At 36.8% G+C, this 23210-nt stretch overlaps 1 protein-coding gene and 1 non-coding gene across 2 annotated transcripts in view; one reads left to right on the top strand and one right to left on the bottom strand.

Moving 5' to 3' along the window:
• The window catches only part of ZSWIM5 (zinc finger SWIM-type containing 5), a 197658-nt gene that overhangs the window by 148151 nt on the left and 26297 nt on the right, over window positions 1–23210 (bottom strand). The window lies entirely within an intron of this gene.
• TRNAR-CCU lies at window positions 857–929 on the top strand. Its single transcript has one exon. It is a non-coding gene; the product is annotated as a tRNA-Arg (tRNA).

Below are 23210 nucleotides of genomic sequence, written 5' to 3'. Positions count from 1 at the left end.
ACACCCCCTGTAATGGCCATAATCAAAACAACAGAAAATAACGTGTTGACAACAATGTAAAGAAGGAGAAACCCTTTTACATTGCTGGTTGGAATGTAAAATGGTACAGCCAGTATAGAAAACAATTTGGCAGTTCCTTAAAAAGTTGAACACAAAATTACCATATGACCCAGCAACTACATTTCTAGGTATATACCCAAGAAAAATAAAAACATATGACCACCCAGAAACTTGTACACAAATGTTTATAGCAGTGTTATTCATAACAGCCAAAAGGTAGAAACAATCCAATATCCATCAACTGATGAATGGATAAACAAATTGTGGTATGTCCATACAACAGAATATTATTCAATTATAAAATAAAAAAGTACGATCCTACAACTTGGATAAACTTGAAAACATTAAGAGAAAGAAGCCAGACACAAAAGGTCACATATGAGATGATTCATTTACATGAAATACCCAGAACAGGCAAATCCCTAGAGACACAAAGCAGGTTACAGGTTTCCAGAGGATAAGAATGACAATTTAATAAATACAGGGTGTTCTCCTGGAGTGATGAAAAAGTATCAAAATATCAGAAAGGTAGTAGTGCACAACTCTGTGAATGCATCAAATGCCAGTAAGTTGTATACTTTTAAAATGATTGTGTTGTATGAATTTCATCTCAACAAAAATAAGTAAAAGCTTTTATATTTTTAAAAGTTAGGACAAAATAGTATATAAATGTAATACACTATATGCTTCAAGGAGAAAAAGAGAGAAAGTAGAAAGTAAAATAAGATCATTAACTATGGTAAAGGTAATAGTGAGATTCAAAGGATACCATTTAAAAATGACAAACCACAGGGGTGCCTGGCTGGCTCAGTTGGTGGAGCATGTGACTCCTGATCTCAGGGTTGTGGGTTTGAGCCCCACGTTGGGTGTAGAAATTATTTAAAAATAAAGTCTTTAAAAATATTAAAAATAAAACTGACAAACCAAAAAGTAAAAGATTAAGTTAAAGAAAGATTATTGTAGGCATGATAAAAAGCATAAACATTAAAGATAACCACTAGAATAAAAAACAACAGATTTTTCATATGTCAAAAGAAATCTTAAGAGAACAAAGGCATAGAAAAAAGAAAAGCTCCCAGTATATAATACAGCAAATTAAAACATAAATAATAATACAACAGCACTGAGATCAAATATGTCAGTCACATCAATAAGTGGAAATGGGCTTAACATATATAAAAAGCCCTCAGCAAATATCATTTTCAATGTGGAAAAACTGAGAGCTTTTCCCCGAAGGTCAGGAACATGGCAGGGATGCCCCTATTACCACTGCTGTTCAATATAGTACTAGAAGTCCTAGCCTCAGCAATCAGACAACAAAAAGAAATAAAAGGCATCTGAATCAACAAAGAAGAAGTCAAATTCTCACTTTTTGCACCTGACATGATACTCTTTGTGGAAAACCCAAAGGACTCCACCCCAAAATTGCTAGAACTCAAACAGGAGTTCAGCAAAGCGACAGGATATAAAACCCAATGCACAGAAATCAGTTGCATTTCTATACACTAACCATGAGACAGAAGAAAGAGAAATCAAGGAGTCAATCCCATTTACAACTGCACCCAAAACCATAAGATACCTAGAAATAAACCTAACCAAAGAGGCAAAGGATGTGTACTCAGAAAACTATAGAACACTCAGGAAAGAAACTGAGGAAGACACAGAGAAATGGAAAAATATTCTATGCTCGTGGATTGGAAGAATAAATACTGTTAAAAAGTCTATGCTACTCAGAGCAATCTATACATTCAATGCAATCCCTATCAAAATACCATCAACTTTTTTCACAGAACTGGAACAAATAATCCTAAAATTTGTATGGAACCAGAAAAGACCCTGGATAGCCAAAGGAATGTTGAAAAAGAAAACTAAAGCTGGTAGCATCACAATCCCAGACTTCAAGCTCTATTACAAAGCTGTAATCACCAAGATAGTATGGTACTATCACAAAAGCAGACACATAGATTAATGGAACAGAATAGAGAACCCAGAAATGGACCCTCAACTCTATGGTCAACTAATCTTTGACAAAGCAGGAAAGAATATCCAATGGAAAAAAGAAAGTCTCTTCAACAAACAGGGCTGGGAAATTGGACAGCGACATGCAGAAGAATGAAACTGGACCGTTTCCTTACTCCAGACACAAAAACAGACTCAAAGTGGATGAAAGACCTAAATGTGAAACAGAAATCCATCAAAACCCTAAAGAACGCAGGCAGCAACCTCTGTGACCTTTACCACAGCAACTTCTTGCTAGACACGTCTCCAAAGGCAAGGGAAACAAAAGCAAAAATGAACTATTGGGACTTCATCAAGATAAAAAGCTTTTGCACAGCAAAAGAAACAGTCAACAAAACCAAAAGACAACCAACAGAATGGGAGAAGATATTTGCAAATGACATATCAGATAAAGGGCTAGTATCCAAAATCTATAAAGAACTCATCAAACTCAACACCCAAAGAACAAATAATCCAATCAAGAAATGGGCAGAAGACATACATAGACATTTCTCCAAAGAAGACATACAAATGACCAACAGACACATGAAAAAATGTTACAAATCACTTGACATAAGGAAAATACAAATCAAAACCACAATGAGATACCACCTCACACGGGTAAGAATAGCTAAACTTAACCACTGAGGAAACGAGAGATGTTGGTGAGGATGTGGAGAAAGGGGAACCTTTTTACACTGTTGGTGAGAATGCGAGCTGGTGCAGCCACTCTGGAAAACAGTATGGAGGTTCCTCAAAACGTTGAAAATAGAGCTACCCTACGACCCAGCAATTGCACTACTAAGTATTTACCCCAAAAATACAAATGTAGCGATCTGCGCCCTAATGTTATAGCAGCAATGTCCACAATAGCCAAATTTATATACATATAATGGAATATATATATATAATGGAATTATATATATATTATATATTATATAATGGAATGGAATTATATATATTATATTATCTATTATATAGTGGAATGGGATTATATAATGGAAATATATATAATGGAATTCAGCCATCAAAAAAATGAAATCTTGCCATTTGCAACAACACGGGTGGAACTAGAGGGTGTTATGCTAAGCGAAATAAGCCAATCAGAGAAAGACAATTATCATATGCTCTCGCTGATATGTAGAATTTAAGAAACAAAACAGAGGATCATAGGAGAAGAGAGGAAAAAATAAAACAAGATGAAATCAGAGAGGGAGACAAACCATAAGAGACTCTTAAGCATAGGAAACAAACTGAGGGTTGCTGGAGGGGAGAGGGTTGGCTGAATGGGGTAACTGTGTGAGGGACATTAAGGGGGGACATGATGTAATGAGCACTGGGTATTATATAAGACTGATGAATCACTGACCTATACCTCTGAAACCAATAATATATATTAATTGAATCTAAATAAAATTTTTTTAAAAAGGAAATGAGCTTAATTTGCTTATTGAAAGAGATTTTCAATTGGCTCATAAGAAAATCTAAATTTATGTTGAATATAAGATATACACCAAACAGAGATTTAGAAATACTTTTAAAAAAGGAATGAGCAAAGAAATAATAAGGAAATGGAAACAATAAGAAAGCAATTCTGTTTTCAGATGAAGTAGAATCAGGGGCGCCTGCGTGGCTCAGTCGTTAACTGTCTGCCTTCGGCTCAGGGCGTGATCCCAGAGGTCTGGGATCAAGCCCCACATCGGGCTCCTCTACTGGGAGCCTGCTTCTTCCTCTCCCACTCCCCCTGCTTGTGTTCCCTCTCTCGCTGGCTGTCTCTCTCTCTGTTAAATAATAAAATCTTAAAAAAAAAAAAAAAGATGAAGTAGAATCAGGCCAAAATTATTAAATAAGACAAAGTAAGATATTTTATAATGTTAAAAGCCAAAATTAAAGATGAAGACAAAACCCACCCATATAAAGCAGAAACACCAGAAGAAAAAATACGAAATTGATAGAAACCACTAGTAGTGGAATGCTTTAACATACCACTCTTAATAAAAGATAGGTAAAGCAGACCAACAATAAGAATGCATATAGAGGGGCGCCTGGGTAGCGCAGTCGTTAAGTGTCTGCCTTTGGCTCAGGGCATGATCCCGGCATTCTGGGATCGAGCCCCACATCAGGCTCCTCCGCTAGGAGCCTGCTTCTTCCTCTCCCACTCCCCCTGCTTGTGTTCCCTCTCTCGCTGGCTGTCTCTGTCTAATAAAGAAATAAATAAATCTTTAAAAAAAAAAAAGAATGCATATAGACGCGTGCCTGGGTGGCTCAGTCAGTTAAGCATCTGCCTTTAGGTCATGGTCCCAGGGTCTTGGGATTGAGCCCCATGTCTGGCTCCCTGCTCAGTGGGGAGTCTGCTTCTCCCTGTCCCTCTGACTCAGACCCTCCCGGGTGCTTGTGCTCTCTCTCGCTCGCTCGCAAATGAAAAAATAGGAAAAAAAATCCTCAAAAAAAGGATGCATACAGAAAGATCTAACAATATAATCAATAAGAGCTCATGAAGACAGATATAGATATCAGTATAAATAAAACACTGCACTCTGAAAATAGAATACCTTCTTCTCAAGTGCACATGGAATGTTCACAAAAACTGATCAAAAAACATCGGTAAATTCCAGAAAGCAGTAACATTAAAACAACAAGCTATCATTATAAAGCAACAAAATTAAAGAAACAAAAAGACCCTTGACCTAAAAGTGAAAAAAAGTCTTCTATTAAATAACTCTTGAGTGAAGGGGGAAATACAAACAGAAATGATGGGATTTCTGAAAAATAACAACAAAAACACTACATATCAGAATCTATGGTATCCCTTTAAAGCAGTGATCAAAAGAAAAAATTCATAGCATTAAGCATCTATATCAATAAAAATAAAATAATGAAACTAATTAAATTTCCATCTCAAAAAGCTACAAGAACAAAATTAAACGGAAAGAAAACACAGCAAATAAGAACGGTGAAAGCAGAAATTAATGAGGTGGAGAACAGAAATTAGTTGATGAAATTAATAAATTAAAATCCTGGATCTTTGAAAAAAGTCAACAAAATAAGACAATATAGGAGAAAACGTCCTTTACAACAACAATAAAAAGGACAAAATAATCAGAATAAACTTAAGAAATGTTCAAGTCTGTATGAAGGAACCCATAAAACAGGGGTGCCTGGGTGGCTCAGTCAGTTAAGCATCTGCCTTCAGCTCAGGTCATGATCCCAGGGCCTGGGATCGAGCCCTGCATCGGGCTCCCTGCTCAGAGGGGAGCCTACTTCTCCCTCTCCCTCTGCTGTTTCCCGTTTGTACTCTCTTTCTCTCTGCCAAATAAATAAATAAAATCTTAAAAAAAAAAAAAAGAAAGAAAGAAACCCATAAAACATTCTGTAAAGATCAAAAGTGCCTGTTAGTTAGGATGTTTCAACAGCATCAAAATTTTAGTATGCCCTAAGTTAACATAATGAATACCAACAAACTTCTTTTTCTGGAGCTAGACAAGTTGTATTAAAATTCATATGGAAAAAAAGACACAAAACAATAGGTAAGAAAACACTGAAAAGAGAAAGCTCTAAGTAGGTATTACTACCAGATATAAAACATGTAAAACCTTTAAAAGTCATACTGGCACATGAGTACACAGAAAGACCTATGGAATAAAACAGCAAGTTCAGAAACTGACTCAGTTTGGAAGTACATGATAAAAGCGGCATTTCAAATCACAAGGGCAAAGATGGACTTTTAAATAAATGACTTTAGGACAACTGCAAAAGAAAGAAAATTAGATCTACTTTTCATACCATATACAAGAATAAACTTCAAAGGGCTCAGAGATCTAAATGCAGAAGATGAAACTATACAAGTACCAGAAGAAAACATGGGTAGGTTTCTTTATAACCCGGATACAGGGGGAAGCTTTTAACTATAATAAAAATCCAGAAGGATAAAAGAAAAGATTGTTAAACTTGATTACACAAAAATGAAGAAACAATTGTATGGTCCCAAACATCATAAAGTCAAAAGACAAATGACAACTTGCTGAAGGACTTCTAAAAGTTAAGAAGGAGGACAACAAAATCTGGAGGTCCTTTTAAAAACTGAGAAAAAAACCAAAAACCCTTCTAAAATTTGAAGCAAAAATCCCTCACAAGCCCTTTGAGATACTGAGGAAAAAATGGAGAAGAGACATCAATAGAAAATTTACAAAGGAAGATATAAAAATGTGTTCAATTTTTAAACGATCCTTAAATATATGAAAAGATGTTCAACTTCACTCATAACTTGAAAAATGCAATTTAAAAATATACTGACTACCATTTCTCACCCACTAGATGGGCAAAAATTTAAAAGTATGACAACTCATTCCCTTGGTGAGTCCATGTGGAAATAGGCACTCATAAACTGCTGCTAAGAATGGAAACTGGTATAACCCTTTGAAGGGGGAATTTGGCAATAACTACAAAGCTACATATTCAGTTTTATCCTCTGACCTAGCAATCCCACTAATAAGAATTTATTCTGCAATAATATCTACATAATCATATGCAAGTTTATTTATTGCAGCAAAATAATACCCAAACATAGGAGATTGACTGAATAAACCACAGTACTATAATGCATACATACCTCAAGGTATGTATAAGGTATGCATGTGCAGTTGTTTAAAAAAAAAATCTCTATTAACTGATATGGAGTGATTTCCAGCATATGTTGTTAAGTGGGGAAAAAAAGCAAACTTCCAAAGAGTATCTAAACTATGCTATTTTTTACTTGTGACAACATGAGTGGACTCAGAGGGTATTATGCTAACTGAAGTAAGTCAGGCAAAGAAAGACAAATACCATATGATTTCACTTACATGTGGAATCTAAAAAACAAAACAAATAAACAAATGGAAACAGACACATAAACACAGAGAACAATGGTGGCTGCCAGACAGAAGGAGTGTGGGGAGGGTGGGCAAAATAGGTGAAGGGGATTAAAGGTACAAACTTCCAGTTATAAAATAAGTAAGTCACAGAGATGAAAAGTACAGCATAAGGAATATAGTCAATATTATTGTAATTACATTGCATGGTGACAGATGGTGACTACACTTATGGTGAGCACTAAATAATGTACAGAACTATCTAAACAATATGCTATACACCTGACACTAACATTGTATGTCCACTATATTTCAATAATAAAAAATTTTTAATAAAAATAAAGCATGCTACTTTCTTGTGTGATAAAGAATTGGGAAATAAAAATACATAAATGTATCTGCTTATTTTTGCAAAAAGAAATAGACGAAGAATAAACCAGAAATCAGTGAAATTAATTAACTACAATGGTAGAGGGATATGGTGGAGAGTAACACCCCTTGAGCATATCTGCATAGTTTTGACTACAGAAACATGTTCATGATGTTCTACATGCTCAAAAAATAAAATTAAATCAACAAAGATGGGGGTAGAAACTATAAACCTAATGCAAACAGGAACAAATGACCCTAATAGTATTTCAAAGGGATAATATAGCCACATCTCAGAAAGTTCCCTCATGCCATTTCCTAGTCAATCCCTACCCCCCTACCTGTTTCAGTGACAACCACTATTCTAATTTTATTTTATTTTATTTTATTTTATTTTATTTTATTTTATTTTTGGCCATAGATTAGCCTTGCCCACTCTAGAACTTCATATGAATGGAACCATATTGTATATATTCTTGAGTAAAGTTTCTTTTACTAAGCATAATGTTTTTTAGATTCATCCATCTTGCTGTATTGACCTGACAAGACACTGTTAAATATCACATAATTAGTTTGAATGGTACTGTTGAAAATTAGGTTCGCCAATTTTATTTGGGCTCACAACATTATCAGGCATTCATTCATATTATGTTTTCTTCACCGGATAGCTCTCCCATTCTCAACATCAAACCTCTTCCTCTTCCAAACACCACTTGTTATCTATGCTTGGATGTCTCATGAACATTTCAAATTCAACATGTTAAAGACTGAACTCAGGGGCGCCTGAGTGGCACAGTCGTTAAGCGTCTGCCTTCAGCTCAGGGCGTGATCCCGGTGTTATGGGATCGAGCCCCACATCAGGCTCCTCTGCTATGAGCCTGCTTCTTCCTCTCCCACTCCCCCGCTTGTGTTCCCTCTCTCGCTGGCTGTCTCTATCTCTGTTAAATAAATAAATAAAATCTTAAAAAAAAAAAAAAAGGCTGAACTCAACATCTTTCCCACCTAACACTGCACTCAACCATCCACATACATTCCTTCCCCTTCTCCGGCCCCTTTATCTTGGCACCAAGGCCAAGATGGTGCCACCGTAAGGCCAGAAAACTGGCAGTCATTCTTGTCTCCAATTGTTGCCTTACCACCAATCCTCCCAATATCTAATCAAAGTCATGTTGACTACTTTCTATATATGTCTAGAATCCAACCACTTTTTTTCATGGGTTCCACTAACCCAGATCAACATTATTTTCTAACAGCTATAGTTTTCCAAAACCCATTCTCTCTGCCTCCACTTTTATCCTAATTCTAATTCTTTCTCCAAATAGCAGAGTTAGTTTTCTAATTGGCTTAAGACTCTTACGAGACCTTCTTTGATCTGACCCTAGCCAAACTCTACTAAATTTCTGTCAGTCTTGAATGTGTCACTCTCTCACCTCTAGGACTTTGCATATGTTATTCTCTCTACTTGAGATACTTTCCTCATACCTCTTAATCTGGTTAACTCTTGCTCAAACTTCAGATCTCAATTAAATATCACTTACTCTAGGCTCTAATTTTCTAGAATAGTTAGTCTGTTGCTTTTGTTTCTTACCTATACTGTCCCTGTCCTCAAAGAATTTACAATCTAAACAATTTAGAGTGGTACTTACAATATATAAGAAGCAATGTAAAAAAAAAAAAGTCTTTCTTTTTCAACCTGAAAGAGTCACAAAAAAGCTGACATCTGAATAGTTGTTGTTGTTTTTTTAAGATTTTATTTATCTGAGAGAGAGAAGAGCAAGCATTGGAGGGGGGGCAGAGGGAGAAGGAGAAGCAGACCACCTACTGAGCAGGGATCCCAGTGACATGCGGCTTGATCCCAGGGCTTGATCCCAGGATCCCAGGATCGTGACCTGAGCCGAAGGCAGACACTCAACCAACTGAGCCCCCCAAGTGCCCCTGAATACAGTTTTAAAGGATAAAGCGAGATTTGCCAGAATAATGAAGATGCTATTTCCCCACTCTCCAAAACATTCTCTCTCACACACACACACACACACACACACACACACACACACAGAAGAGGGAAACATGGGAAGATAATGCCTAAACAGATATATGAACATGTACATGTGCAAGGCATGAGCAAGGCTTTAAGGAGAAGAGAGGAGAGAGGGAGGGAGATCAGGGACAAGTAATTAGAATGGCATAAAGTTCGAGAGTGTGAAAGAAACTCTTCAGTATTTCCCAAAGATGGTCTGCAGACCATCTACTTCAGAATCAACACATATTTGTTAAAATATGCTGATTTCTAGGTCTTATATCAGATCTATCAATCAATCTCTGGAGTGGGGGGCCCAATCATATGTAAAATAATATGTAATCGTAGCAACAGCCCAAGAGATCGTAAGTACATCAGAGTTTCAGAATTGTAGCTGACAGTTATTTTTTAAAACAAAGAAACTGGCCTTTGTCTTAAAAAGGGTCACTTACGTAGTTTAACTTTTTATGTAAATACAAAGAAAGCAAGAAGGTTTAGTGATTAGAATGTAGCAAAACATTTTGAGACTCAATAATAGGTACCACATAGGATGCCTGGTTGTCTCAGACAGTTAAGCATCTGCCTTCAGCTCAGGTTGTGATTGGGATCAAGCCCCGTGTCAGGCTCCCTGCTCCTCCATCTCCCTCTGCCCCTCCCCCCCCAACTCGTGTTCTCTCTTGCTTCCTCTGCTCTCTCCCTCTCTCTCTGGTAAATAAATAATCTTTAAAAAAAAAAAGAATAGATACCACTCTTGGGGCACCTGGATGGCTCAATCAGTTAAATACCTGACTCTTGATTTTAGCTCAGGTCATGATCTCAGGGTCATGAGATGGAGCCTAAGGCAACAGGCTCCGTGTTGGGAATGGAACCTGGTCAGGATTCTCTCTCTCTAGGGGAGTCCGGGTGGCTCAGTCGGAAGCAGTTAAGCATCTGCCTTCAGCTCTGGTCATGATCTCAGGGTCCTAGGATCAAGCCCCACATCGGGCTCCCTCCTCGGTGGGGAGCCTGCTTCTCCCTCTCTCTCTGCCTGCAGCTCCCACTGCTTGTGCTCTCTCTCTCAAATAAATGAATAAATCTTTAAAAAATAAAAAGGATTCTCTCTCTCCCCCTCCCCCAGACAATGACACATGTGTGCTCGCACTCTCTCTCTCAAAAAAAAAAAAAAAAAAAAAAAGAAAAGAAAAGAAAAGAAAAGAATAGAATAGAATAGAATAGAATAGAATAGAATAGAATAGATACCACACTCCAGATCCCTCTATTTCTGGTTACCAGGGAGGATTAATTGTCAAACAAACCAAGACCCTGGGAGCGACACAATGATGCATTTTGCATTTTGCTAGTAGAAAAAAATTGCTTTATTCTTGGGGGATTCTCATAAAGAGACATTGATTGTGGGCTCTACCATGAGAGGATACCTGAACTTCGCTGAGTACAACTTCTCCGTGACAACAGGGCCTTACAAAGGAAGAGACCGTGTTGTATGCCTGAATAGACTAGGAACTAAAAGTGTACAAAGAGGAACATCCTGGGTCCACTGGACCACCAAGAGAGTAAACTTTGTCCATGGAATCATCTTCATTTGAAAGGACTTTACCAGGCTTCACCAAACGCTGTGCCAGTGAAATTTTGCTGTGTGGTTGTCAGACAAGCAGCACCAGACTATGGAGGTATCTGACATCTGTACCATCTGTCAACAACAATAATAGCCAACTGAGAGTCACCAAAATTCCTCCCTGTTTAGAAGTGGAAATCAGATACACCTTCTGTTTGGAATGAAAAACACTCTGATGCTTTCAGACAATATAGGGGAAAGGGAAATGTATTTCAGACATTATGGGAAAGGGTGATATTGATCTTTCTGTTAAATACACTATATAGGGACTTGGGTTGGTCATAATTTAAATTAGGGAAATAAGAGATGGACTGCATTTTCACTGAGTTTTGTAAAGCAGATCATACAAGCTGCATAATGTAAAACATTTAGTACAAAGTCTGGATCACTGCAATGAATCAATAAATGGTAGACATTGTGGTTTTTACTATTTTAGAGGGAGAGAGTGGTTACAAGTTTTATAGTTTGAATACTGGAGAGAATGATCACAAATAAGGAAATCAGGAAAAAGATCTGAGTTTGTGGAAAATATCTGCTTTACACATGCTAAGTTTGAGGTAGAAGAAACACATTCAAATAGAATGTTCATTTGCTTAAAAATGCACTTCCTACCACTTCTGCTAGTTGAAATTTTACCTTCCTCTACCCTGGTTCACCTTCCAGCTTGGCAATTATTTTCACCTTCCTCGATCCTTTAGCAATTTACATTTCTTTTTCTTTTTTTTTTTAAGATTTTTATTTATTTATTTGACAGACAGTGAGAGAGCGAACACAAGCAGGGGGAATGGGAGAGGGAGAAGCAGGCTTCCCGCTGAGCAGGGAGCCCCAGGGAGCTCGATCCCAGGACCCAGGACCCCGGGAGAGTTTCAGAATTCCTGAGCCAAAGAAGATGCTTAACTACTGAGCCACCCAAGTGCCTCAGCAATTTACATTTCTATTACTTTTATTACATTGTTTTATATCATAATTATTTTTCCAATATATATCTTGTCAACCAGATTGTGAAGGCAGGGAGAGATTAAAACTAAGCAGATTGTTTGTCCCACAGATTTTGCCAGTGGTTGGTACTTTAGAAATCAGTGGCAATCACGGGAAACAATAGAGCTCTATGGGCTCTACCTAAAATCAATTTAACTTCCACACCCCCATTTGCAAGAGAAACAGAAGGAACCCAGGATTCTGTGTGATCCTAGCAAGATTCCTCATCCTCCCCTTGCTCAACACTCATATAGCTTCACTAATTGCCTTGAAACTTTCGGGGCTAATCTCATAATACCCTTTATGCCCCACCACTCCAAGGAGTCTAGAGCTCCTAGGTTATCCCTCAATGCCCAGACTCTAAATCCCCGTATGTCTGTATGGGCAATGAGACAAATTCACCATATACCTCAGCACTACTCATTCACCTTCCTTTCCCCACTTCATTTTTCTCCATAGCATTTACCACCATCTGATTATTTAATTGTCTATGTCTCAGCTCTTAAATATAAATTCCAAGAGTGCAGAGATTTTTTTTTCTGTTTTGTTCACTACTATAACTTGAGAACCGAGAACAGTACCTTGTTCATGGCAGAGTTCAATGGATATCTACAGAATAAATGGATACATATTTTATTTGTTAATATGGACCTATAATATAACCCTAGCATATATTCGTGAACAAGAAAGGCATGGTTCCTATCCTCATGAAGCCTAGAGTGTAGGGGAAGAGATGACATTAAACAATTATTATATAATTATACATAATTATGAGAAATGCTCTGAAGGAAAGTATAGGATACATAATAGGGAGACCTAATCCAAAAAAATGGGAAGAGGGATTCCAAGTTAGATTCTGAGGAATTATATTTAAGCCAAGACTGAAGAATAGGTATGAATTAGGTGAGCGAAGAAGAGCAAAAGAAGATTTGAGACAAAAAAAAAATGTGCCAAGACCCTAAAAAGGAACATACAGTTGTTGATTTAGCAGCTTTATTGAGAAAATACTGGCATGAAATAAATTGTTTTAAAGTGTACAAATGGTTACGGTTTGGCATATATTAAGTTTGACATAAGTTTTGACATACATACATGAAACCATCATCACAATCAAGATAATGAATATATCCATCTCCACCTTGGCACATAATCTGTATTTACTCAACTAATATTTATTGGTATCTACCATTTTCAGGCCCTAACTATATACTGGTGCATGATCTCTGCTCTTTTGGTACTTAAAGTTCAATGAGTGTCTAGTTCAAGGAAGCAAAAGAAAGCCAGTGTGATAATGTCTAGAGAAGTAAGCAGAGGCCTCTCTTGCAAGGCCTTGCAGGCCATATTTTGATCTTTATACAAAGAACAATGGGAAGAAAGCAGGCAGGGACTCAAGCCATTCTGGACTTGAACAGGAAGCTGTTAGAAAGTTGTAAGTGTTGGGGGCGCCTGGGTGGCTCAGTCGTTAAGCGTCTGTCTTCAGCTCAGGGCGTGATCCCAGCATTCTGGGATCGAGCCCCAAATTGGGTTCCCTGCTCAGCGGGGAGTCTGCTTCTCCCTCTGCCCCTCCCCCTGCTCATTCTCTCTCTCCCCCTCTCTCTCGAAAAAATAAATTTAAAAATCTTTAAAAAAAAAAAAAGAAATATTTAGCAAACAGAACCATCAGGACTTACAGGTGGATTAGATATGACAGGTAAGGAAAATGGAGGAGTTAGGGATGATTTCTACCCGAACAATTAGTTGGATGTGATGTCATTACCAAGATAGGGGACTCTGGAGGAGGAGGATTTTTGTAGAAATGTTCAGTCTTAGATTCTGATTTCAGTCTTGGACATAGTGAGATTGATGATCTAAAGAGATACATAAATGGACATACCCAGGAGACATTTATTCCAAGACTGGGTAGAGTAGGAGCAGACTGCAAAGGTGACTGAGGAAGGGGAAATGGTGAAAAAAATAAAAAGCATCCAAACTGGAAGAGAAGAAATAAAACTACTAACACTATTCATAGGTGGCATGATCTTATACATAGAAAATCCTATGGACTCTACACAGAAACTATTAGAGATAATAACCAGGTCAACAAGGTTACAAGATCAACATACCAAAATTATTTGTACTTATATACACTTACAAACAATCCAAAAATAATTTTTTTTAAAAAATCAAGATACAGAACATTACCAGTACCCTAGAAAATTTTCTCATGCCAATCCCCTCCATAGGCAACCAGTGTCCTAATTTTATTAAACTATCAATTAGCTTTGCCTATTGCAGAACTTCCTATAATAAGGTCAAACAACATATACCCTTTTAAGTGAGGCTTTTTTCACTTAGCTTAATATTCTTAAGATGTATTCATGTTGCTGCATGTATCAGTAGTTTGCTCCTTTGTTTTTTTGTTTTGTTTTTTAAGATTTATTTATTAGAGAGAGCACAAAGCAGGGAGAGCAGCAGGCAGAGAGAGAAGCAGGCTCCCCACTGAGCAGGGAGCCTCATGCGGAACTCGATCCCAGGACCCTGGAATCATGACCTGAGCCAAAGACAGATGCTTAACTGACAGAGCCACCCAAGCATCCCAGTTTTTTGCTCCTTTGTACCGCTGAGTAGTAGTCCATGTATAAATATAACAGTTTATTTAGCCATTCTTCTGTTCATGTACAACCAGGCTATTTCCAGTTTGGGGTTATTATTACTAAAGTTGCTATAAACATTCTTGTACAAGGTTTTTTGTTGATATTGTTGAAATATGCTTTCATTTATCTTAAGTAAGTACTTGAGTAGAATTTCTGGATCATAGTATAGATGAATGTATAGACCTTTTCCCAAAACAGTTATAACATTTTATACTCCCAACAACAATGTATAAGACTTCTGATTGCTCCACATCCTTGCCAATATTTTGCTTTTTAATTCTAGCCATGCTGGCAAGAATTCGGTAATATCTCACTGTGGTTTTAGTTTACATTTCACGGGTGATTAATGATGTTGAGTGTTTTTTTAATGTGTTTATTAGTCATTTGGGTTTTTTTTTAAGATTTCATTTATTTATATTACTTGCGAGAAAGAGAGCACGTGCATGAGCAGGGGCAGGGGCAGAGGGAGAGGGAGAGAATCTCAAGCAAACTTGGTACTGAACATGGAGCCCAACTTGGGGCTTGATCTCACAAGCCTGAGATCATGACCTGAGCTGAAACCAAGAGTTGGACATTTAACTGAGTGAGCCACCCAGGTGCCCCTGTTTATTAGCCATTTGTATATAAACTTTTGTGATGTGTTTATTTACATCTTTTGCCCATATTATATTGGGTTGCTCGTCTTGTTATTATAGAGTTGCAAAAGTTCTTTATATATCTTAAATACCAATCTTTTGTCAAACATGTTTGACAAATATTATCTCCCAACTGGCAAGTATTTATTGACTGAACTGCTTACAGTTTTTAAGTAATGTGACAGAACTTTGAAATCCCTCTGAAATCAAATACATTTGGGTTTAAATCCTGACTCTACTTAAAAGTAGCTGTGGGAATTTGAATAAGGTATTTAATTTGGGGGGGGAGGCATTTTTTCCCATCTGTAAAATAGAGATAATACCTTTTGTAGGGTTGTTGTGGTGATTTAGACAATGGACTTTAACGTATCTGGCATATAAAAGGTTTTCAATAAATGTTTCTCCTTTTCTGATTTTATTTCTGTGGTAATATGGCATTTGTTGCTTTAAAGAGCTGAGCCGCAATTTTTACACTTTAAAACTCTAAAAAATTTGAATTTTCACAATGGTAAAAATCATTGCAATAGTGGAGGCCATAAAGAATAAGGGCTCCTGGGAAAAGAGTAACGTATCTTTCTTTTATTCTAGTTCAGTAACATATTCAAAATAAATGTGAATCTAAAAGTAATCGAATCAAATGAAATTCATCTGGAGGTGAAACTGAAAAGAAAAAGGTGAAAAATTCAAATTGTGTTGTGCTAACAGTCATCTGCCATAGCACATGGAATATTTAAATGACATGGCATTGCAAATACAATTGTACTGTCTCTCATCTACACCAGTTAGTTGTATTTCATCTCTTATAAAAATGCACATAAAAATAGGTTTAACCCAGGGGTACCTCGGTGGCTCGTCCGTTAAGCACTAGACTCTTGGTTTTGGCTCAGGTCATGATCTCGGGTTGTGGGATCAAGCTACACACTGGGCTCATGCTCAGCGTGGAGTATGCTGGAGATTATCTCCCTCTCTCTCTCTCCCACCCCCTCTGCTCCTCTCCACCCTCCCCCACCATTCGTACATTCTCTCCCCCTCCTCAAATAAATAAATAAAATCTTAAAAAAAAAAAAAGGTTTAACCCAGAAGCATTTTTAGGGAATAATTTCAACATGTCAACAATACTTTGAGTTATACTAATAACTTACTATAAATAGGTTAGTGCAAGTTACAGTAATTACTAAAAATAAGAGTTATTATACAATGCAGAACTTGCTTTATTGTTTGCTGTTCCTTTATTTATTTGTTGCTATAAAAATTTCAGGTTGTGGATCCAAGTTCTATCCCCACAATTTAATAGTCAAATTAGTTAACACTTCAAATCTCATTTCTTTCATTTGTGAAATGGGGATAATAATATTATGTAGCTTATATCATTGCTATGAGGATTAAATGATAAAAGCTTATAAAGCCCTTAGCACAGGACACTTTCACATATAGTAAGTCACCAGTAAATATTAGTTATTACTGTTGTTAAAGTATGTTAATCAAGCTTTTCTTAAGTTTCTGTGACTAGACTGGGCTTCACATTTTCCAACTTGGAGTGGTACTGGGAAATGATTATGATTCATTTGTCAAACTGACTGGAAACACTGACAGATTTTATATTTTGCATTCTTCAGATCTCAGCTTAAATGTCACTTTCTTGGAGAGATCTAACTCCAAAGCAGGCCCCTTATTTAAATTTTCATTTCTAATATGGTAAATATCGATAGATATGACCCACATGAGCAAATGTTCTTTGGGAGTCCTCAGTAATTTTTAACAATGTAAAGGGGTCCTAAGACCAAAATGTTTGAGACTGACATAATGAATTGTTTAGAAGATGTGTATTCTTCTGATTCAAAGCATATTATGGCCTGTCAAACTTCTGAGTAATTTATTTTTCCTTTTTTAGCTAGATTTAATTTGAGTAGTAATTAGGAATTGTACACATTCACTTTTCCCTATTGTGGTTATACTTACAGTAAGGTTACTAAGGCTAATTACAATTTCAGGGTTTGGGTTTTTTATGTTTTGGGTTTTGTTTTGTTTTTTTTTACCATGAACTAGAATTGCACAACTCAATGCTGTATGCACTAGTCATCTTGCGCCTATAGGAACCTACAAGTGATAATTAAATTTTTATGGTAATATGATTACTAATAAATATAGTTTGCTTGCAGGACATAAATTTTTCCAAACAGTAAATCCACAGTAGTCCATGAAAGGGAAAATACTGGAAAGCACTGCACTGAAATTCTGGCTTCAGTTCATCTCCCGCTCCCTCTTCTAGCGCTAATGCCACTGCCTTAGGTTAGCCACTATTCTCACATTTTCTGTTACAATAGCCATTTTATGTTCATTCATTATTCTCAGCAATCCAATCTCCCTCCACACTGAGAAGAGAATGATCTATCTCAAAATCAAATCTGGCCATGTCAATTACCCTTGTTATTAAAAAGCCAGTATGGCTTCCCAGCTATCTACAGCAGAAGCCATAAATTGACGGGTTGAATAAAGATGTAGGGTTTTTTCCCCATACATAGGTGTTTTGAACACAGGAAGATTTCACATTAAAAATATGGATATCTGGTTTCACTTTTAAAAATTAGAAAATTTAGCAACACTGGGCCCAAATCTCCACATAGCAAAACTCAGCTGGAGCAGAAGAGAGGATACTTAGGTAGGACAGGGCATATATGATTTGAGATTTCCAGTTTACCACAGTCCTTACCCAGTCCAATTCATTCATTTACCTTACCTGCTTGGTTCCCCATAAACAACTGAATTTGTGCAGCCTGCTTTACAGGAGAAAACACAAACACCTTAGAAAGACAGGCCCTCGATCATCTGAGTAGAAGCTAAATTTCCACTCTCAACTCCCATCTCTCTATGCTTTGCCTTCACACACATGCTCATCATTTCTCAAACACACTGTGTTCTTTCACACATTGTTTTACACTTGCAAGCTGTACATCCAGTTCCTTCTGGTTGGAATGTCCTTCTTACATTCATTTCCGCACCCCACCAGCATCTGAAGAATTCTTCTACGTCTCCTTCAAAACCCAACCATTCAAGTAGGCAGGAAAACATATAATGAGAGCATTTAGCACAGAGCCTAGCTTATAGTAACCTTCCATGTCCTAACAACGATTCTAAAAAGTAGGTATTATGACCTCATATTAGAAAAAAGGATGTTGTCGCCTAAAAACATTACTTAGTCAAGACCAAGGAGCTAGTAAGTGACACACACAGTTGGAACGTGAGCCCTAATCTTATCACCAGGCTATATTGTTTTTTTTATTTGACTCAAATGACAGACCTGCCAGATGCTTTCCTCATATATTTTGTGTACTCATCAGGTACCTCCAACAGTCCCCTACTATCAACAAATCCAAATCATTCTGTCTTTATATCCCTAATTGCCTACCACACTTCAGCCCACATTACAAGCTTAAGATATAGTCTCAACCAATTCAAGTCATATTGCTCAATGAATGAATAAATGAATGAGAAAAGTTCTCCTGTACTGATAATCTGTATTAGATGGTAGAATCTGAATACTTTAGGCATTTCCCACATCACCAATCTTAATGCACAGTATGCAGTGAATTAAAAAAACTTACTAAAACCTGTAATACACATATAAGCACTAGCAATTTTTAATCTTCCCACAGATAACATGATTCCTCTAAACTGATGAAATACTAAAACTCAGCAGTATCTAGGTGTATGTGTATGTAAACTATTTTCTTTCATTTTAAACAAATCATCTAAAAATAACTCAAAGGTTGCACATACTATTATGAGCCTCTTTAGATAAAATCATATGCATATATCTCTGTGCCTGTATACTGAAAAAGCTATCTAGAAAGATGTTCAGATGACTTTTACCTTTTCCTCTGAAGTTTTATATATTGTTGTAATTAATTAGTATGTAATTTTTAAAATAAAACCAAGGGGTTTAAACTATTTTAAAAAATAATTCTTTCTGAATCCTCAATAGTAATGGGATTAATCATAATCCCTCCCACCTCATTCATAAACACAGTGAATCACATTTGGGAAGTAAATACTGAAGTCCTAAGAATAGGCAGCCACATAAATTAGAAGACAGTTTTAATTTTACAAATGCATATTATACACTCAAATAAAGGCCATGAAATAACTTATTAAATTAAAAATTATTGGAGAATTACCAATATTTAGCACAATACTAAATTTACATTATTTCACATGATTATTAAAAAGTATTTAATTTATCTCACAACACAGCAATCTGGGTTTTTTTAGAAACTGGGCGCCTAGGTGGCTCAGATGGTTAAGCGTCTGCCTTCAGCTGGGGGCATGATCCTGGGGTCCTGAGGTCCTGGGATCAAGTCCCACATCAGGCTCCCTGCTCCTCAGCGAGTCTGCTTCTCCCTCTGCCTCTGCCTCTCTCTCTCTCTCTGTCTCTCATGAATAAATAAATAAAATCTTAAAAAAAAATCACTCATTTGTCATATCTACTCTAGATGTAATTTTGGGGGAAAAAAACACTTAACAGTGCAGAACTAAGAAATTTCAACACAAGGATTTATTCAATTAACTGTTATAGCATTTACTGAAAAATTCTGCCAATGGAACAACTACTCCATGTTGGCTTCCAGAATGGCCCATGTTCCCGCATATACATTTTCAATTCCCTAAAATCAAGCTTTGTTAAAAAAAATTAATAAAATGCCAAATACCCTCCTCTGTTGCTTTTTCAACAAGCTCCAGGATTATACCACAGCAACTAAGACTCAAAAATTAATTTTATGTTGAAAAAATTAGCGTATGGTATTTCTTTGTTCTAAGGGTAGAAAGTCAATTGAATTTGAAATGTCTACAATAGCATGTATATCACAAAGACTAACTTAAAACAGATACTGAACAGTTTCACAGCCTATCAGCAGTGTGAAAGCCTCTCTTGCTGCAGCTCTGCTGACTATTACACTTCTTACAGAAATAGTTGAGTCCATTCTCATAAGATAGAAGAATATTTCATATTATTATATTCCATAACCCCATAAGAATTACAAAAGCACAAAAGTGTAATTATAAGGATAGAAAGCATGATCTAACGGGCTTTGTGAGAATGAACATTAACCAATACTATATCTAGAAAAATGCTGAGGTAATACTGTATGGAACATTATATCACTGTAACCACTTTTTGTTAATTACGAGTAATTCAACAAATATACTTTAAAAGAAATTTAACCAATTGGCCAGCAAATTATTTTAGCAACATTATATCACTGTAACCATTTTTTGTTAATTATGAGTAATTCAACAAATATACTTTAAAAATTATTTAACCAACTGGCTAGCAATTATTTTAGCAAAACCTTGCACAATTATTTGGAATGCCAATGTTTCTACAACCTTTTTATAAAGTTGAAAGATGTTTGAGATTTAAATGAGGCTATTCAAGTAACAGTTAACCTTTTCCACTCACATGCTGCTTTAAAGAATCATAAGTTTCACTATATGAATTTTTCAGCCTAAAAATTCTTCTAAAATCCTCCCAATCCATAACATCCAAAATTCAGAAAGAAATCGAATTGTATTATAAGAATGCTCATAGGCTGGGGCGCCTGGGTGGCTCAGTCGTTAAGCGTCTGCCTTCAGCTCAGGGCGTGATCCCAGCGTTCTGGGATCGAGTCCCACATCGGGCTCCACCGCTGGGAGCCTGCGTCTTCCTCTCCCACTCCCCCTGCTTGTGTTCCCTCTCTCGCTGGCTCTCTCTCTCTCTCTGTCAAATAAATAAATAAAATCTTAAAAAAAAAAAAAGAATGCTCATAGGTGTGCACTCAGATGTGATGTTAAAAATAAAAATAAAGAAAAGATGATCCATTCAATGTTAGAGCCAAAATGTAACTCAAATGGTTGTGAAGCTGAACCAACAGGGTCTTGTTCAGCTTCTACTCATATGCTTTGTTTTGACCATATTTGTTCAACACATATTAATAGTTGTATTTTCCTCCCCCAAAGTTAATCTGCTCAAAAAAGGAGATAAAATTCAGTGGTAAATAAATAGCATATATGTTGGTTAAAGGCAACAGTGCATAACTGAAGAACTGAGTGCCAAATTAGTACTCCAAATAAACTCTTAGTGGAGTGAGCTAAAAGCAAAACATATTCTTAAAAAATGAAATATTTTACTATTCAGAAAACTGGAAAAAATGCTAATGTACAGTTCTGCAGCAAATTTACTATATAAGATCTTAGAAACGTCACTATTCCTATCAATACAGAACTGTGTATTTTCACAAGCACCCTCAGGTACATTATCTCCAATAGCTGAACTCTGGGGAAAACTATCCTCCCATAAAAGGAGCTACAAAAATTGCTGCACAATTTTTTCTCCCACAATATGACCTTATAATTTTCCTAGGACCTCTAGAATCACAGGGTTTAGAGCAGTTAGCAAATAAGCCACATATTGAGATTAAAACCACCATGCAAATCATTCTTAAAGTTAGTTTTATAAACCACTCCTCAGCAAAACTTCCAAATGTTCTGCCTATTTTCTTCTCTGTAAAAACCTACTGCTTTCTAACAAATTCCATAATATAAGAAAAACTGAAAATATTTAAATTGCTATGGGTAGATCATAAAGCCAAATAAAGGTCAGATGAATAAAATCAGTAACATAATATCCATTTATGAAGTCACCTGTTTGGTTTTTCTCTCTATATGGCAAAGTGAATTATTTCCTTGTGTTAAAATCATAACCATCCCATTTATATGAATACATAATAGGTCCATGATTATATGAATTTAATATATTAGGCTCAACAGTAGAGTTATGGTTCTAGTACAGCACCAGCTAATTTTTTTTAAAAAGTCTGCATATTAAAGATGTGATATAATACAGAAGGCAATAAAGATCTGTCACACACTAAACAAAATCTATGTCTGAATTTTCTTGTTAATGGACAGCAAAAAAAACATAATTTCAGTATATACTGACTTTTTTCCCCCTTCTCAATCACTCTTCTGACTTACACTATTCATTTTCCTTTTTGCTATATATAATTAAATATAGCATAATGTTTAAGATCTTAAACCCAGGCTCCAGATAGCCTGGGTTCTAACCTCAGCTCCACCACTTAACCAGTTATGGGAACTTACATGAGTTGCTCATGTGGGCATTATATCCTCATCTGTAAAATTGGGATAATACCAGTACACACCTCGGAAGATTGTGGGGTTTTTTTAAGGTAGGGTAGTTAGTTAGTTAGTGAGTTATTTGACAGAGAGAGAGAGAGAGAGAGAGAGAGAGAACAAGCATGACCAGGGGAGCAGCAGGCAGAGGGAGAAGCAGGCTCCCCGCTGAGCAAGGAGCCCATTGCGCCACTGGATCCCAGGACCCCGGGGATCATGACCCAAGCTTAACAACTGAGCCACCCAGGCGTCCCACAAGATTGTTTTAAGAGTTAAATTAAGGGGCACTTGGGTGGCTCAGCTGGTCAAGCATCTGACTCTTGATTTTGGCTCAGGTCATGATCTCAGGGTCATAAGATTGAGCCCCACATGAGGCTCCACACATGGGGCTCTGGTCCTGGTGCCTCCTTAAGATTCTCTCTCTCCCCCTCTCTCTCTGACCCCACCCCCGCTGCTGCTCCCGTTCTCTCTCTTAAAAAAAAAAAAAGAGTTAAATTAACTTAAAACATCTTAAAGACATAGCACAGTGCTGGCACACAGTAAATGTTCACTATGTATTAGCTACTAATATTGTTGCTGTTGCCACTGTTATGCAAAAAAGTGATATTACAATTAATGCCAATATTCACAAACATTTAAAAATTAGAAGACTGGAGCACCTGGGTGGCTCAGTCATACATCCAGCTTTTGATTTCAGCTCAGGTCATAATCTCAGGGTCATGAGACTGAGCCCCGTGTCAGGCTCCGTGCTGGGTGTGGAACCTGCTTAGGATTCTCTCTCTCCATCTGCCCCTCACCCTAGCTCACACACTCCAGTGTGCACGTGATCACGCTCTATCTCTCTCTCTCTCTCTCTCTCTCGGGTGGGGGGAATATATATATATAAAT

This window comes from Ursus maritimus, unplaced genomic scaffold, assembly GCF_017311325.1.
Source record: "Ursus maritimus isolate PB19 unplaced genomic scaffold, ASM1731132v1 scaffold_12, whole genome shotgun sequence".
Classification (NCBI taxonomy): Eukaryota; Metazoa; Chordata; class Mammalia; order Carnivora; family Ursidae; genus Ursus; species Ursus maritimus.
Note: the sequence above shows the minus strand (reverse complement) of the source record. Positions and strands in the feature narration are given on the sequence as shown.